Source organism: Peromyscus eremicus, chromosome 14 (assembly GCF_949786415.1).
Source record: "Peromyscus eremicus chromosome 14, PerEre_H2_v1, whole genome shotgun sequence".
Taxonomy (NCBI): domain Eukaryota; kingdom Metazoa; phylum Chordata; class Mammalia; order Rodentia; family Cricetidae; genus Peromyscus; species Peromyscus eremicus.
Window position 1 is genome coordinate 16,287,549 of NC_081430.1, and position 18,125 is coordinate 16,305,673.

Consider the following 18,125-nt stretch of genomic DNA (forward strand, 5'->3'; position numbering starts at 1 on the left):
TGTTCCAATCTTCTTTTTTTCTCTCATGAAATCTGTCTTTAACTATCTGTTAGTCTGCTAGGTATCACTTCTCTCTCTCTCTCTCTCTCTCTCTGTGTGTGTGTGTGTGTGTGTGTGTGTATGTGTGTGTGTATGCATATGTTGCATATGTGTGTATATGTATGTGAGTATATGTGCATACACAGTGTGTGTATTTTTGTGTGTGTGTTTCAACTTGTAAGCTTCTTGGAGAAATTCTCAGTTATTCCTATACATCTTATGGTGTGAAGGGATATTACAAAGAGAAAAATCAGGGGACCATTAATCTATACTTAAGGAAAATAAAATTGAAAATTGAAGAGGAGAGAGGTAGTAAAGATTCATATAAAATGTGCTTTTATAAGATTTGCTGAGAATAGATTATAAAGTGTGGATGAAAAGGTTTGGGGGCAGTGGCAGAATGTGAAGACATTGGTATGAATTATGTATTAAATCTCATGGCCCTTCTTCAAGAAATGTCAGTAAAGAATGGAATTGCTTTTAATTACTTTTTGATTGTTGAGCTATTTCCCCAAATGTGACATTTCACAGAGACTAGACAATGTCAGGACCCAGCTTATAACAGGAAAGAAATGGGGAAAAACTAAGTTGAGTATCAGAAAGGAGAAAACAATTTCTCTCTCCACAGTGTTTCTCAAATCAGGGGTATCATATGTGTGTATCCTTATAGCCTGTGAAGCCCTAGGGATACAATTCCCAGGAAAATGTGGACCTGAGCACAGGGAAAATAACTGGAAGATTCCATGGGCAGACATTTATTTCTACAGTACCCATCAAGATTTTACTGCAGGTCACTGAAGAGGAGGATTCATCTTTATCTCTACTGTCATCAGAAACAAAGGACAAGACTAATTATGCAATGGTAAGTAACTACCAAATTCCAAGCACTGGGTGAGTGAACACAGGTCAGGTTTGTAGCATCAGCAAAGACCCAAGATGCTCATAATCTGGATAGGGACTCACAAACATGCAAGGGCAACAGCTGGGGCCTATGAGCAGGAGAATTCAACAAATGACTCTTAGTGGAGAACTTGGGTGCTGGCTGCCTACCCCCATGCTAGCTAAGGAGCATGCCCCAGCAGAGAGGCTGCAAAATGGTTGTAATGACAGACCTACTTGAAGGGGAGACTAATATCTTGTTCCTGATGAAGGCCCCACAATTTCTTACTGCACTTGGAACAGAAGATCATGTAGTTGACTCTGAGGATGTGGTCCTGTAGGGGCAGTATAAGATTCCAGGCAGGAAGTACATGGGACTGGCATGGTAAGAGCAAGCAGAGTCTCTTATTCTCTCTATGTTTAGGAAGATTGATACCTGCATTTTTCTTCTATCATGGCTGAAATCTGGAAATGCTTAGGCTTTCATTTCACCTGTTTCTAGGGATAGACTTGAGAACAAATTTTGTTGAGCAGACCATACACAAATTCCCTGAGATCTTGGTTGCCTCTAGGATAAGAAGGCTAAGTCTCACTGATAAATTTCAGGGAAATTCTTGTTTTCTTCTTTCCCAAAACACCAGTGCATGGTTCTGTTCTTTAACCAGTCAGGAAGTGTAATGGCCAAGAGTGCATCCTAAAGATAGGGACCCAGGAAAGGGACTACTTTAGTCCAAGTTTATAGTCGAGCTGCCATGGCAGAACTGGTTTTCCCACCCTTATTTCTTACTTTATGAGCCAAGTAGCAGTTTAAGTCAGAATAATCAGGTCATTGAATTTATACTCACGCAGAACACGTAGCCACGCCTTTGCTTCCTCAGTTCATTCATCTTTGCGCGGGAGAAAAGCTGCTTCCACAGGTTCCATAATCCTCCTGCAACCCACCACAGCCCTGTGTTACAACAGCCCTGTGCCCCGCCCACTCTCGGGTGACCCATAATATCCAAAGTCACATATCGATTGGTAGTTGTGACCAAAGTTATGTTCCACAGGCTTTGGAATTACGGAGCTACATTTAGCCTCAAACCCATGTTAAATCATTTCACAGGCCCTCTTGTATTTTTGTGTTTTTCAGTAACTGCAGTGATAAATGACAAAATTGAATTCTTTGATTTATAACTAAGTGTCTATAATTGTTAGAACATCTGGCTTACAAACAACAAAATCATTCAAATTACTTCTCTAGAACAGTTTTAAGTAAAAATCAGCTTTTTTTCTAATATTGTTCCTGCTTGAATTTAGTCAAACCAAATTATGTTCTTGTATTTTGAGCAATCAAATGCACTACCAATATCCCAGGGTTATGCTTTTTATCTATAATTTCTTATCTATAATTCCTTATCTTACTTCTCATATTTTGAAACAGCATTATATCATGAGGGTTTTTTGTTTTTTGGTTGTTTGTTTTTATGATGATTCCCTTCAAGTGATTTGTTCCATTCAGATGTATTTAGCTTAGGATAAACACAACAGTGTGCAGTACCACTGTGTGAGAATCAGTATTGTTCATTCACTAGAAGTTCTATAGATTGTCAATTGAAGGATTGTGCCAGCACCTCAATTTGTGATAAAGGGCCATCTATCACTGTAACTGTTCTTTCTCCATGAGCTTGCCTTTGTCCTTTTGCTTGTGATCTCAAGGTCAGACCATGGCTGCCACAGCTCCTTGTATGTCATCTTTACCACATATCATCCATGTTGGAGGAAAAGAAACTAAAAAAGACAGCTCCCTTCTTTACCTTTCCCCTTCATTAGGGGCATTTGTTCCGAGATGTCCTAAGTAAACTTTTTTTTAGAGAAATTCTCCCAAGATAAGCTTAGTAAAGTGCTAAGAAAAAGAAATTTAAAGAAAAATACACTATTTGCCTAGACTAGCCATGAAATAGTCCCAATGTAGCAACTGTGTATTCTATTAGTGAGGGAAAGGTTATCTGAGACCACACAGCAAATTATAAAGCTACATGATTAGTGATCAACCCCAGTTCTCTGGCTATCAGAATGTTATTTATTATCCTCTTCAATATTCCTATATTCAAACTGGAAGCCAAGGCAAAACCAATAATTTTTTTTAAATAAGGCCATCATAACCTTTTTTCCCATTTCAAAATGAGAAATATCATTTGCATTAACTGTAGCAACTGGCAAAAACTTTAAATGGTTATGGAAATGTAAAGCTGTGTGATAGACAGTGTACTTTTTCCTCATGTGTTTGTTCAATAGTTACCTAACAGTTACTATATGCAAGGCTTTGTTCTAGGTACCAAATGTTTATCAAGGTAAAGAACAGACGAACAGTGGCCTGCCCTCAAGATTCTAGCAGACAACAGACAATAACCATCGACCAGTAGCTGCTCCTCATCCCTCCTTTTCTTAAATAACAGACTTCCCTTCCGACACTGATTCAGTTATACAATTTGTTTTAGATAATGAAATGCTAGTGATTATAGTAAGTGCTATGTCCAAGCAGAAGCTGCTATTCTCTTCTGTCAGGACAAAGGCAATTCAGCATGGAGTACTCAGAATACACAAGTCACTGAAGAGCCTCAGCCAATTCATGCAAATAAGATGGCTTGTGAGTGACTGGTTGAACTTATTTTTGACCATAGCACGGCAAGCTAAGTAGATTTAATACTGTAAATAGTATGCCCAGTACAAAGACACCATGTACTCTTAGAAGAGAACAGTAGCAAAGCAGAATGTGAACAACAGTAGTGAAGGCTGGATATCTTCAAGTACAAACATTGGATAGAACTGTGAAGGCAGACCTCAGTGAGGAAATGAAATTGTAGTTGCATTCTGGAGAATGCCAGGGAATTTTCCATGAGGATATCTGAGAAAAAGCTATTCTCAGTGTGTCTTGAAGCTCAAGTCAACTAGAGGCAAAGCCCTTGGATGAGAAGCTTCATAGAGACTTTGTGAATATCAAAGAGCTTTCTATGGCTAGAGCAAGTAAATAGAAAGTAGACAAGTTCAGAGGGATAGTGGGTGAGATGGTAGGAAGCCTGGGACAAGTCATGGAGAGATATTGCAGAGTTTCCCACAAAGAAATAAAAGACAATATCTTAGAGTGTCATTTTGGCTATTGTGTGAACAGTGCGGTTGAAGAGCAAAGATAGTATGGGGAGATGAAGTTAAATCTCCTGGAAGAATCTATGCTTGACCCAAGAATTACCCAAATCAAAGGTAAGCTATGGACTCATCAAACACTCTGAGCTTCTGGCTTTATGTTTAAGATAGGCAAAGGGTATGTACTGATGTGTAGGGTATGGGGTGAGAAGAAAGAGAACTCTGTCCTCATGATAGAGTGGGACAGACTCTCACAAGCAGCAGCATTGTCCTCATTTTCGTCCTGATTAGAAATAGGTCTTGCTATGTAGCCCAAGCTGGGCATGAATTTACAACTGCCCTTCCTTGGGTCTCTGGATGGTAGGATAACTCAAGTGTGACACCGCTCTCAGATCAGCAGCTGTGATTTCTAGTTCTCAGAGAAGCACTCAGAACCGACACAACTGCTGACCAGGTAGTATCACAAGCAACTATGCCCACCAGGCCGGTGAAGCACAAAGTGCTTCCACACCACTAGCAGCAACTGACCATGGCCACAGTAGTTTGTGAAGTGTCATTGCTTTTATCACAGAATTAGATATCTGAAATGGCTTTATCATTTTTAATGTCTTCCTTGTTTATGGCGTTTTCAGCTACACTAAACAAGAAAACCTCACTAAGTTTATGCCTAATACTTTTTGGAAGAAAGAGTCGCATTGAATTTTTCATTACTTACAGAAGTTGATGTATATGAACTCACACAAAATCTTGTTACATTCATGATCCTTTATGGTAGTCTTAATGTTAGTACAAGGGGAATTAACCAGAGACAATGATGCAAATAAAGAATGCCAGTGTTCACTTCAAAGTGCTTTTAATGTGAAGATTTTGTGTGTACGTATATAATATAAACCAATACATTACTACATGACGAGTGACTAATTCTTTGATCTTTAAGATCAGTGTTCAATATTTAACCTCACTTTGCTTATCTTCCATTTCATGATTTTTTTTTTGTGGTTTGGTAGTTCAAGAATATTGTAAATAAATGACTTTAACATGATACTGGCATAAGGAAGAAAAACAAGTCACTTAGTAATAATTTGATTATTTCATTCCTCCAGAATTATCTCTAATTTTTTAATTATAAGGTTTGACTTTTTGAGTTTTATATTGTATTTATATAACCTCCACCCCTCTCTCCTCCTCCTCCAACTTGTCTTGTGTTCCCAGACGCTCTTAAATTCATGTCCTAGTCTACTATATTGTTTATACACACACACACATACACACACACACACACACACACAAACACGCACGCACACAGTGTGTTAAAGTCTATTTAGTTGTTCATCTGTACATGTGTTAAGTCTGGCCACTTGGGAGAGGATGATTCTTTCCCTCGGAGCAGCCATTAATTTCTTCTAGCTTTTCATCTAAGGCTGGAGCCTCAAGAAATTTTTCTTGTCCATGTTGGCATGTCAACTATTTTTTTCACTATACAGGTCTTATTTAGAAGACTGTGCTGTTGGGGTTTTATGGAGTAAGCTTCCCCATCATGTAGAAGATGTGATCAATCTAGTGTCTCCATCTGTTGCAAAAAATAAATTAAAAAATTTTCTTTGATGAGACATGAGTGCTACAATTATCTATAGGCATGAGGATACACTCAGCCATGGGTAGTTGACTATTTTTATAGTACCAGACACACTTGTCTTCAGTAAGCTTTAAGTCAAATTAGCCAGCTTCTGGCTCCTCCCAAGGTAAATATGCCATTATTGCATCACCGGTGGTTGTATCTTTCCAAGTTGGGTCATTGTTGTGTTTAGAGACTTTACAATGAGGTTCAGAGCTTTCTTTTTATTCCCTGGCAGTTTGCATAGCACTGTCATATACTATGAAAGCTAGTCTTCAAAGAGGCAGCTTCCAGGAGAGTTCCAGCTCCATTCTTCTAAGTCATGTGTCTGAAATATGTGATATCTTCAAGATATCAATAATATCTTACCCTCACATTCTATAAGGCAACCAAGGACAGTTGCAATAGCCTATATTGTTTGGAGAATCCCTTGGACTACACTGGCCAATAACTTGAAGAAAGGTTTCTCTTGCCTGGCACTGGGGATTATGTTAATGTATGGTTCTTTGGGGGATTGTTATGGTGATATTTTATTTGTGTTAAAATGTGGTGATATTTTATTTGTGCTTTGATAAATAAAACTTGCCTGGAGAATCAGAGGAAAAAGAAAGCTCTTATAAGTAAACAAATAAGTCAGACAGTGGTAGCACACACCCTTAATCCTATCACTTAGCAGGCAGGATTTCTGTGTGTTCAAGGCCACACAAGGGAGCAGAGCCAAGCATGGTAACACATGCCTTTAGTCCCAGTACCAACCATAGGGGTCTGGAGGTCTGTACAAACAGACAAAAAGTGACATAGCTGTGTAGGAAGAGGAAGTGATGTAGCTGGGATAAGAGAGCCAATGAGAGAACAGAACAGACAAGGCATATAAACATGAGTATTCAGGAAGAAGTTCATTTGGAAGCTGCAGAGTTGGTGAGGTAAGTTTGGTTGGTGGCTTTCCCTATTTCCCTGATCTCTCTAAGGCTTTCACCCCTATATTTGGCTCTGTGTTTTGTTTTTGTTTTTGTTTTTTTTTTTTATTTAGTAAGACCATTTAGAATTCATCTACAGATTGTTAACACCATGTGTAATGTAACTCTATTTAAACACACGTATGTAGCTGCATACATATATTGTATCAGTGGAATGTGCAAAGTCCTGCCATTTTACAGCCAAATGTGATGAGATAAATCACACATATTTAGAGGAAATGGTTTTGCAAAATTTTCTGATAAATTCTTCTGAATGGAGGTAAAAAGAAAGAGCTGTGACACATTTGAAACAAACCATACATACAAGAAAGAAGTCATAATTGAAATAACCTCCATCTAGCAAAGCCTCCTCTGAGCTACCCGGAGTTTGGGCACTTGTGGACACAGTATTTATCTCCTTCAAAATGTATTGCCATATACAGAGAACAAGGCAGTCATGGTACCAGCAATTCAAACTCCCTGTTATGTAATTCTTAGTATATGGAAGAAGATTTTTACTTCAGAATGGATGTCAATTTAAGTATGATTGTTTTGTTTAACACACCATAATTGCATATAATAGGTCAAAATATGGCATTCTAATATGTGCACAAAATGTGTAATGGTCAGATCAAGATAAATATGATTTCTATCAGGTCAAACAAACATGTCTCTACTGGGAAGCTTTGAGATCCCTTCTGTTAGCATGTGGGGTGTGAAGCAAACAATTGTTAAACCATTGTCCTGTGAGCTATAGAACACCAGAAGCTACTCTTCCAACCCACCTGAGGCTCTGGACCTGCTCTCCTTCCTCTCAGCTTCTTTTGCTAACCCCTCCTTCAGCCATAGTTGCTACTACTTTATTCTCAGCTTCTATGTTAAAAAGATTTTATTTTCCATATCTAAATGAAACTAAACTGTTTTTTTCTACATCTGTATTACTTGTTTTATATGAGATTGTCATCTTTTAGATCTATTTATGTTGCTGTGAGGAATGGAATCCCATTCTTTTTGTGGCAGAATAATACTCCATTGCATTTATATACCATATTTCTTTACCTCTTCAATCACTGTTAGAAATCTAAATTGATCCCCATACTATAGGCATTGTGAATAGTAGTGTAATATGTGCAAGCATATTATATACCGATTTCCTTTCACTGAAATGAAATTGGGATTGCCACATGAAATTGGAAAATGAAATGAATGGATCAAGGTGTCATTCCACTTCCAGTTTACTGAGAAACCTCCACACTTTTTGCCAAAATAGCTGTACTAGTTTAATATTTCCACCAGCAGTGTGTGGGTGTCCCTTTTTCTGAACACTCATCAGCCTTTCTTTATACTGCTGATTTGTTAATAGCCACTCTCATGTGGTAGGTCATTCTGTGTTTCATTTGTATTTCCCTACGCCAGTGCTGTTGAGCATTTCTTAGTTTACTGCTTGTCTACCTCTATATATTCTTTTGAGTAACATCTATTTTGGTCATTAGCCAATTTAAAAATTAAATTATGTGCATTTGTCTTATTTTGATTTGTTTGCTGTTGAGTTGTTGAGTTCCATATATGTTCTGAAGACTAAACTCTTATTTGTCAGATGAGTACTTTGTAAATATATCCTCCCGATCTCCTGTTCTGTGAGTTTGCCTCTCTATTCTTATGGTTTTTGTTTGTTTGTTTGTTTGTTTGTTTGTTTTGCTAGATAGACATTTCTTTTGATATAGTCTTCTTTGCCCTGTCTGTATAATAATTTAGGTTCATATCCCAAAATATCCAGAAATGTCCCCAATTGTCCTGTGTCTTCCCAGGATTTTCATATTTTTCTGGTCTTACATGTATGTCTTCAATTTATTTTCATTCAGACACAATGTGGAAAACAGATATCTAGTTCAGTCTTCTGCGTAGGAAGATCCAGATTTCATTCCACTAATGACCAAGAGGCTTTTGTTTTTCCAGTATATGCTCTAAGTTGTAGATGCATGCTGATGGGGTCTTCTTCATTCTTACCCATTGGTCAACAGATCTGTTCTATGTCAATACCGTGCTGTATTAAAATGATAGCTTTGTAGAAGAATGCTTCCAGCATCATTTTCCTTTGTCAGGATTTCTTGAATTGTTTTGTACTTCTTAATGGCTTCAAACATCATCAAGAAATGGTTTGGGGTTTTTTTGGTCTATTTGTTTTTAACTGCTGTCAAAAATGTGATTGACACGTGGATAGAAAGTACATTGGATATGCAGATGATTTTAAATACTAAAGAATTATTTTTTTGAAATTAATAATGTTTGGGATGAAAAGATGATTCGGTGGTTAAGAGCACTGCTTGGTCTTCTGCATTGGACCTGAGTTCAATTCCCATTACCCACACTGCAGCTTAAAACCATCTGGAACTCTGGTCAGAGAGGATCTCATCCTCCCTTGTGGCTTGTGCAATGGGCATGCAAGCGGTGCACAGAAATACATGCAGGCAAAACAGATGCACACACAATACAAATATGAATAGATCTTTTTAAAAATTGAGAAAAACATTGAAGGAATCTTTTTAACAATTTTTTTTACCTCTCATTACATCTTCCTAGGTGGAATGATCAATTACAGTGCCACAGTAGTAGAAGGCGGCCCCCTAATTTTGCCAGGAATACTAGGTAAGTAGTGTAAAGGGGTCCCTTGGAGTTAACACAAAACACACCCAGACATGAAATTCTCAGAACAAAGGAGATTTGTTACCCTAGAGGGACCAGCCTGGAGCTGTGGGGTAGGGGATGTTTTGATTAGACAAAGACAGACAGCAGGTGTTTTTGCAGGAGTGGTTTTTAAGGAGAAAAAGGGGAAGTCTGTGTTAGGGTGAGCTGGTAAGTCCTGACTGGACGTGTTTGCCAAATAATGAATTTTGATTGTTGGACCTTGGTGTTCTGATAGCTGGACCTTGGTGTTCAGTTTCAGGAATGAGCTATTGGCCAAATAAGGGAATAGACCTTGGGGGCTAGCTTTAGGAATGTAATCTAACGGTTTATCAAGGGAGAGAAAAGGGTGAAGGGCAAAACCTGCTAGAACTATGTTTACTATGCTTGGGCCTGTTAGAGAGCGCTGCAAGTAGATTTGTTACTAGTTGGAATGCAGAAAATACTGGATGAGGCAGGCTTTTAAGATAAGAAATTTAAGAGGTTCAGAATGAGTATGCTTGCTATGATGTATATGTGGAGATGTTAAGTCGATATTTGCATATACAAATGCAGTTCTAATGAAGATAGAAGGGCAAAAGGTAAATCTGGAGTGTGATGTAATACAAGTATTTGGACATTTCTTTGTGAATGACAAAACTCAAAAATTCATGCTATCCCAGTTCGCCTGTGTCTTTGTAATGTATCATTCCTTACATCAGGGGTGACCTGTTTCCCCTCTCTGGATTCACAGAGTCTTGTGACTAACTTGATCAACAGATTGTGACAAATGAGATGCTATATTTCTGAAGGAATGTCTGTATATTCCTTTCTTCTTTGAAAAACGTTCATTTTCATTTCATGCTTATGAGTGTTTGGCCTGCATGTGCGTGTGTTCACATGTACATGACTGCTAACTGTAGAAGTCAAAAGAGGGTGTTAGATCCCCTGGAACTGTAGTTTCAGATGGTTGTGAGCATCCATGTGGATCCTAGGAATTGAACGTGTGCTCTCTGCAAGAAAAACAAATGCTTTAACCACTTATTCATCTCCCTATTCCTTTCTCTTATAATCTTTCAGAAGGTTTCCCAAAAACTGTTATGGTGAAATGTCATTTATTTTGCAGAGATGCAGGGAAATGAGTAATAGAGGCAAGTCACTGCAACAGACAACCATGTGCCAGGTGTCTAGGACCCACCAACTTGCATGTCTATGGACTGCAGCTTCAAGAGTTGTCCACACAACACCAGGAGAGCAAATAGGGGCAATACACATAACCATGAATTAGGAAAATGTTACTTTTTTATACCACCATGCTTTAGAGAACTCTCTTAACACAGTGTTAGAAAATTGATAAGAATATTTCAACAATGATATTGATTACAATTATCAAAATATTGATAAACATGGGAGAATGAGGTTATGATCTAACCCTTATGGATGCTACAATGTTAATTATGCTATAGCCAATACCAATATCATATTTATGTATTAACTTTGCCTGTAGGTTAAACTACAATCTGACTGTATTATTAAAATATGTTAAGATATTTAAAAAATGTTAAACTTAATGTGGTAATTTACAACAATTATATAACTGTGTTTCTATTATTGGATTCACAAAGCCTAACATGGTCATTCTAAGTTTGCAAATGTGGAAAGTTTAAGCCCCACACCATTCATTTCTCTCTCTTTTAATAAAAACCTGTCTAATGATCAGGGTGAAAATATTAGGCTTGAATGTTCTCCCTTGGAGCAAACTTCAAATCCAGTCACAGAGGTGTTGGTTACCCCTGTAATAGTCATGCCATTAATTATTGGATAAGTGGGCCCATCTTACCTGTTAGGATAGTATTGGCATTCATAGGTTTCACAGTTGAATAAAACTATTAATGCCCTTTCTTCCCCTGCATTCAGTAGTGTCCTAGCACAGTCTTGATTTTTGAGAGTTAAATAGTAATGACATAGTTTCTATCTCAGTTTCAGCTTGATTTTGCAACCAATATGTATGGTGTCTTTAACAATAATGTCTTATTATATCATTTTGTTGGTTAACTGAGAGGAATAGTAAGCATCTGTATTTGGGGGATACTGCTACTGATTAGCTAAACTGACAAAGTGCCAATATATCGGCCGAAATATCTATGTTTATATCCATAAACAAAGACTACTGTCAGCCTTAATCATAGAAGCTTCCTTGCAGTGGGTGATGCTGAATGAAAAATACATGGCTGAGCCAAATGTTAAGAATCAATGGTGACTGAGAAGCCTTCCATAAACACTACACTTACTATCCCATTTCAAACTACAGAAGCATTGTAGAAAAGGAAGCAAGAATAATGTAAGAGCCACAAGATAGGGAGAAAGGCTGGGAAGAGCACATCTTTTGGGTAAAAATAGCAATTGCAATCACAAACTCCCAGCACCTTTGGTTACTAACACTGGACTACATAAGCCTGGCCCTGCCAACAGGAAGATGTATATGTAAAGGAGTTCATTGTGGGAGACCAGCTCTCACATTTTCCCCCCAGGGTATTCTTGAGGAAGGAGAAGTAAGAAATATTTAGATAGAAGGACAGAGGGGAGGGAAACAGAAACACAGGATAGCCTCGGGAGGATCTGGATCATTATCTACCAGCCCCTTCTGTCTCTTCTAAAGGGCTATTCATAGGAATGCCAAGGGTGAAGCAAGGACCTCCCCCAGCTCAGCCAATCACCTAGTAACCATGCACATGGTCAAACAATCCTCTAATGCAGCCCTTCTGGGTAAAGCAAGCCCAGATCTCACTAGACAACCTTTGTGGGTCTCCACAGTTTATTGAGCCCCACCTCTCACTACTAAACTACTGGCTTTTGATAGGATCTCAGAGCAGGAGTCATTACTTTTAGCTGTGTACCCAGAGGTGAGTCCACTAGGCTCCTATGGATAATTCTAAACCTACAGTCACTTGGATGGTGTGATGAATTCAGTGATTCAATGAGCCACAAAACAAACCAAAAAGACAGTAATGTGGGAAAAAGATTCCTAGGGAAGAAGGGAGATTGACAAAGGTGAGAAAAGATAAAATAGGGCTGGAGGAGAGTGATCAGAATACATTTTATAGCTGTATGACTTTCTCAAAGAACTAATTTAATTTTTAAAATGTGTAATGGTTAAATAATAAAAAAGTGTTCATGTATTTTGAGTGTACATATACATGGCACTCATGTACACACACACACACACACACACACACACACACATACATACACACAGACACACATCTACAAGTAAGGTCATCTTTCCTTCCAAGAATTACAGTAAATTATTGCAGTATGTTTGGGGGAAGAGACATGGGTGGGTAGAAGAAGACTAGGGAAGGTGTGCCTAGAAATGAAGTTCACAAGACCAGAAATTCATGTCACATTGTAAATTAGGATTTGGAATTTTGATTATGATGTGGCCCCAGGGCAGAAGTGAGAAAAGAGCAGAGTAAGGAATCAGGAGTAAGAGAATAATAGCCAGAACAGCAGTTGGCTGGCAAAGTCTGTATGAACAAAGCCAGCATGACCAAGAGGGCAGTGGCCAAAGAACAATGTGATAAAAGACAAGGTTGTTTATTCTCAGACAACACTCGAACCCTTTAGTTTAGAAGCAAAGAAGCCTGAAGTAATTGGAGAGTTGAAGATAAAGGAGAAGGAATCCACCCTGGTTTGTAGGTGAAATGCCACAGATGAGAGAAGGGAGGGAGTGAGGTTCAGCGGTGGAAAGACAATCATCAAAGCATCACTTCACATGATTCCATCAGAGATGAAGAAAGGGAGATAAATGAAATGCAAAGTATCTGCTTTAGTATCATGAATATAAGAATTTTATACTAATAGTTTTTTTTTTTTTTTAAATTTTCCTCTTGAAGGAGGTATGGGCATATGCTGAAGGGTGACTAGCAAACTGGCAGGAACTGAGGCTCAAGACATAGAAGAAAGATTCAAACTAGCTATTATAACCTGCAGGGGCAAGTGACTACTAGGAAATGAGTGGTAGCTCAGTTGTGGTTGGATATCGTGAACTTGGAAAAGCTAAAAAGAAATTCCTGACAGCATATACGCTCATATCCATCACTGCTCAGCATTAGAAGTGTAAGTTCAAAAAAGATCAGGATTCAAATGCAAGAACTACCTATTATCAAGTGGATATTTAGAGGATGATTAGATCCATAGGGCACTAACAATTTCAGTAAGTAAGACTTCCACAACAGTGCATGACAATATGAACAATGATATCTATAAGCATGGAGAAGACAAGCTAGTCAGTATTGGCTCCTCTGTCAAACAGATCAATGAAAAATTTCCAAGATAGATGGGAAATGGTAGGACATTATAGGTGAAAAAATTATCCATGGTCCAAACTTGGACACTTTGCTATTAGAGACCCGGAAAAAGCCTCAAATAAAATGGGTCCTTGACTGTGAGCCATATTTGAAAAGTATGTATGCCTAAGTCTGGAAATCCTTATGGTGCATGTGCATGTGTGTGGAAGTTGAAGATGTTGGGAACCAAAGCTGCAACAGATAATAGATTATGGGCAGCCTGGAAACTGAAAAACCTAAGTACACATTAACTAATATCCTTTGTAAAAACACATCATTCTTTTAACATCAGTGTTAAAGTACAGAGACTTTCACTTAGTTATTAAGAAATATGTATCTAGTGATATTAGCAAAAACAATTTGCATACTGCTCACAATATTTTTTAGCTAGGAGAAGGTGCTGTAGAAGACTGAATACATTGTTTGGTTGCTAAAAAAGCCTTGTTTCTTTCTTTCTTTTTTTTTTTTTTTTTTTCGAGACAGGGTTTCTCTGTGTAGCTTTGGAGCCTGTCCTGGAACTCACTGTGTAGCCCAGGCTGGCCTTGAACTCACAGAGATTTGCCTGTCTCTGCCTCCTGAGTGCTGGGATTAAAGGCGTGCGCCACCACCACCTGGCAAAAGCCTTCTTTCTTTCATGCCTCAGCAAACATTAAGTACCAAGGCCTATTCTGCTTTCTAAGGTGGGGCGGGGGGGAAACAGAAAGAGAAAAATCCATATTCTCAATTAATTTGCTCATCCTTAGGAAAGATAATAGTTAAAAAAAGAAATATATATGGTAAAACATCAATGAAGATATGCTCTTTAGAGAATCAATAAATATTGTTAAGGGGCAAAGATACTTGCAAAGCTTGGAAGATGGTCTACAGTTTTAAAGCAAGTTGTTAGCTAAGGTCTCATTGCAGGGATGATGTTTGAAAAAGCTCTGAAGGTGGTCACAAAATCAACAACGAAAGCTATGACATAATGTGAGGCAATTGTCTGGATATTACTCTGAGTGTTAGGCCAGGTCATAAAGGGCTTTGAGCAGAGGAAAGTGAAGATTGTTGGAATTAAACTTTTAAACTATCACTTTAATATGTATGAATAATAAGACAAATGACCAAGTGAGGAGCAAGACTATATTCATCCAAATGAACAAAGGGGCTGATTCATGCTAAGGCTGTTATTGCTGTTTTGATACTGTATAGAATGTGGGTATGTACTGAAAATAAGTCAACAGGATTTGAGGGACAAGGGTAAAAAAGAGAAAGTAAAATCAAAATTTACTTCAAAGTTTTCACCTAAGTCAAAAACAATTTTACCATTTACTAAAGTGAGGATTGAAGATAAAGTGCTTACATTTTACAATGAATCTTAGAAGGTCAGTTCAATCATACCACAAAGATACATGCTCAACTATGTTCATAGCAGCACTATTGGTAATAGCCAGAACCTGGAAACAACCTAGATACCTGTCAACTGAAGAATGGATTAAGAAAATGTGGTACATATACACAGTGGAGTACTACTCAGCAGAGAAAAACAATGACAGCTTGAAATTTGCAGACAAATGGATGGAACTAGAAAATATCATCCTGAGTGAGGTAACCCAAACCCTGAAGGACAAACATGGTATGTGCTCACTCATAAGTGGATTCTAGATATAAAGCAAAGAACAATCAGACTGCAACCCACAGAACCAGGGAGGCTATATAGCAGGAAGGACCCTAGGATGACTGTGGCTTATAGTAAGTTTTGGGTTTATTCAATTACTGGGCAAGCCTCAATGAAACATTTCACTATTAGGATAAGAATTTATACTGTATCAAGGTGATTATAGAAAAATAAATTAATTAATAATAATAATAAAGAAGGTCAGTTCCTCAGCTGATCCTGTTTCCTCAGACTGGAAGCCTCTGTGTCCTCATCTGGAATGAATCTCAGCTAAACTACTGCTCAAACCCTGAAAGCTTAACCAGCCCAGCTCCTGGTTTTCACTCCTTATATACCTTTCTGCTTTCTGCCATTACTTCCTGGGATTAAAGGCATGAGTCACCATGCCTGGCTATTTCCAGTGTGGTCTTGAACTCACAGAGATCCAGATGCTGGAATGCTAGGATTAAAGGCATGTGTGCCACCATTTTCTGGCCTCTATATCTAGTGGCTGTTCTGTTCTCTGACCCAGATATGTTTATTAGGGTGCACAATATTTTGGGGAACACAATATCACCACAAGCAATGAAGTCTGAGATGCTTATGAAGATGTCCAGACACAGGGATTGAACACATAGACATATGACTCTGGAGTTAAAGGAAAAGTCCTGAATGTCTCGAGATGTAAACTTTGGTGAGGGTATACAGATCAGTGGATCATAAAAGAGTTTGAGTCTTCGGCTCCAGAATTCTTGGTGCTTTTGTGAGACATTTCAGTCAATACCAGTGAAGTAGAAAAACATGCAGAAGGTGACATCATGAAGCCTAATGAGACATGGATTCCTCAGAGATGAAACGAATCAACTCTGACAAATGCTGCTTACAGTGGTACATGACTGTGTCTGAGAATGGACCAATGACAACATGAACATTACTGTTAAATTTGATGAGAGCATGTTAAATCAAGAGTTCACCCATATATGTTCGATTAAAAATAACAAAGATAATAGAAAAAAACAGCCCACAGAGAGAGTTCTTTGGGGGGAGTTTTATTAGAGAAATGAGACATTGGTTTAAAACAAGATTTTTTAAAAAGCTAATAAACTTCAATACTTTTGAATTGTATTAGAAATGATTTGTTCAAGGGAGAAAAGGTAATTATATATACTGGAGATACAGAGCAGGGCTGTATATTAGAAAGCCGTGATCACATAGGCAAGAAAAGTAAATAACTGGCCCAAACTCTAGGCTGTGTGATCCATAATGCCTGGCAAGCAGGAAGCTGGGTAAAGATGTGCATAGTCGGCTAAGAATGTAGAGAGAAATTTGGAAAAACATTCCTAATCACTGCAGTAATCTTAGTGATTATCTTAGTTTATTTTAAAATAATGATCGTATCATAGATGGACACAGTAAGATGTCTGAGAATACCAAGAGCTTATTTGAAGTTACTCCTCAAATATAAAAGGGAGACCAATTAGCAGTGTGTATTTTTATCCTAGACATAATGATTTTATGAATGAAAGAGTCAGTGATTTCCATTTGAGCAGGATTGAAGTTTTGTCTGAGAGTCTGAGAAAGCCAAAAACGTCCAAAGAAGGAAAGGACATATGCTAAAAGAAAAAGGATAAGTTTCCTGTGGAGAAGGAAGCTAAGAAGAAAGGCGTTGACTGGCGTCAATAAAAAGGATGCACCATTGTTGACCAGAAAGGCTAAAGAACATGAAAACTTTATTACATGAGAACTATTGAATTTTTATAACTATCTATGTTCTGTAGCCAATCAGTTAAAATTAATAATCTTAAACTCAAGTATTAAAAGAGTGGCAAGTTGAGCGAGCTTCTGGTCACTTAGAATTTCTTCTGACTGTGAATAAAAATAAAAAATCTAGAATTCTTTGATTTTCTTTGGGAGATAATATATTATCTTTCAAAGACAGGTAAGGTCACATAACTTAAAGATGGGTAATGCCACATGAATTAAAAGATGACATTTCTTACAACCCTTTCTAAATTTCAATAACCTATTTCTTAAATATTTGTAAGCACTGCCTCTTAAAGAGAAAACCATTGTTTCCAGCTTTTCCTTGTTTGGTCTCCTGTCCAAACTCCAGCTTTCCAAGTCATATATAGAAATATGCATTTTATTATCTTTGTGTAGGAACTCAGTCTATTTTTGGTAAAGCAAAAATTAATATATGTTTTGGGGGTAGTTACATAACAATAAGGAAGCCTGGGGCCTGGCACAGGCTGTCCACTTGTGTTGTGTGTTGACAACAGTATGAATGGATGTTCTTCCAGAAATGAAGTATAGACTCAAGAAATTCTGAGGCAGACAAGACTTTTTCATTCAAATGAGCAAACAGTTAAAACCTAAAAAAGAATGTTGGGATGAAAAAGCATTTTGCCAGCAATTTTACAAGGAATAGATATAAAAACCAAGGATGTGTGCTACATGTCATGGGGCCTCAGCATTTTCTTGCTGTGACTGACATGCCAAGATAAAAATTCCACCGTTTCTTCTGTAGCACTTAACACTCAATTGAAGGCCTATGAATACAAATAAAATATAAATATTGAAACGATAATGGTGTGTGAGTCTCCTATCCTAGTGACAAAGCCTCTGGTGTTTTTGCACAATGCCACCAATTCTCAAATCAAAGCCATCAGAGGATGCCACGTTGAAGAGGTAAAGGATGGGATTGTATTAGTGTAGCTTCTTAGCTATCCTGAGAAAGCACCCAGCACCAGTGCACTGTATTTCAGGGGAAGTCTTATTTACATCCTTATGTTACCTGTTTTCTATGCAGACACATGTGCCTTCCAAGTAATAAAGTTTAGGTGTTCCTTCAGAAACGTCCCAGTAAAAAA

The 18,125-nt window shown here is 37.9% G+C and overlaps 1 pseudogene; it reads left to right on the plus strand.

Annotated features, from left to right (window-relative positions):
- Positions 1-18,125, plus strand: part of LOC131924566 (sentrin-specific protease 2-like) — a 93,665-nt pseudogene that overhangs the window by 33,404 nt on the left and 42,136 nt on the right.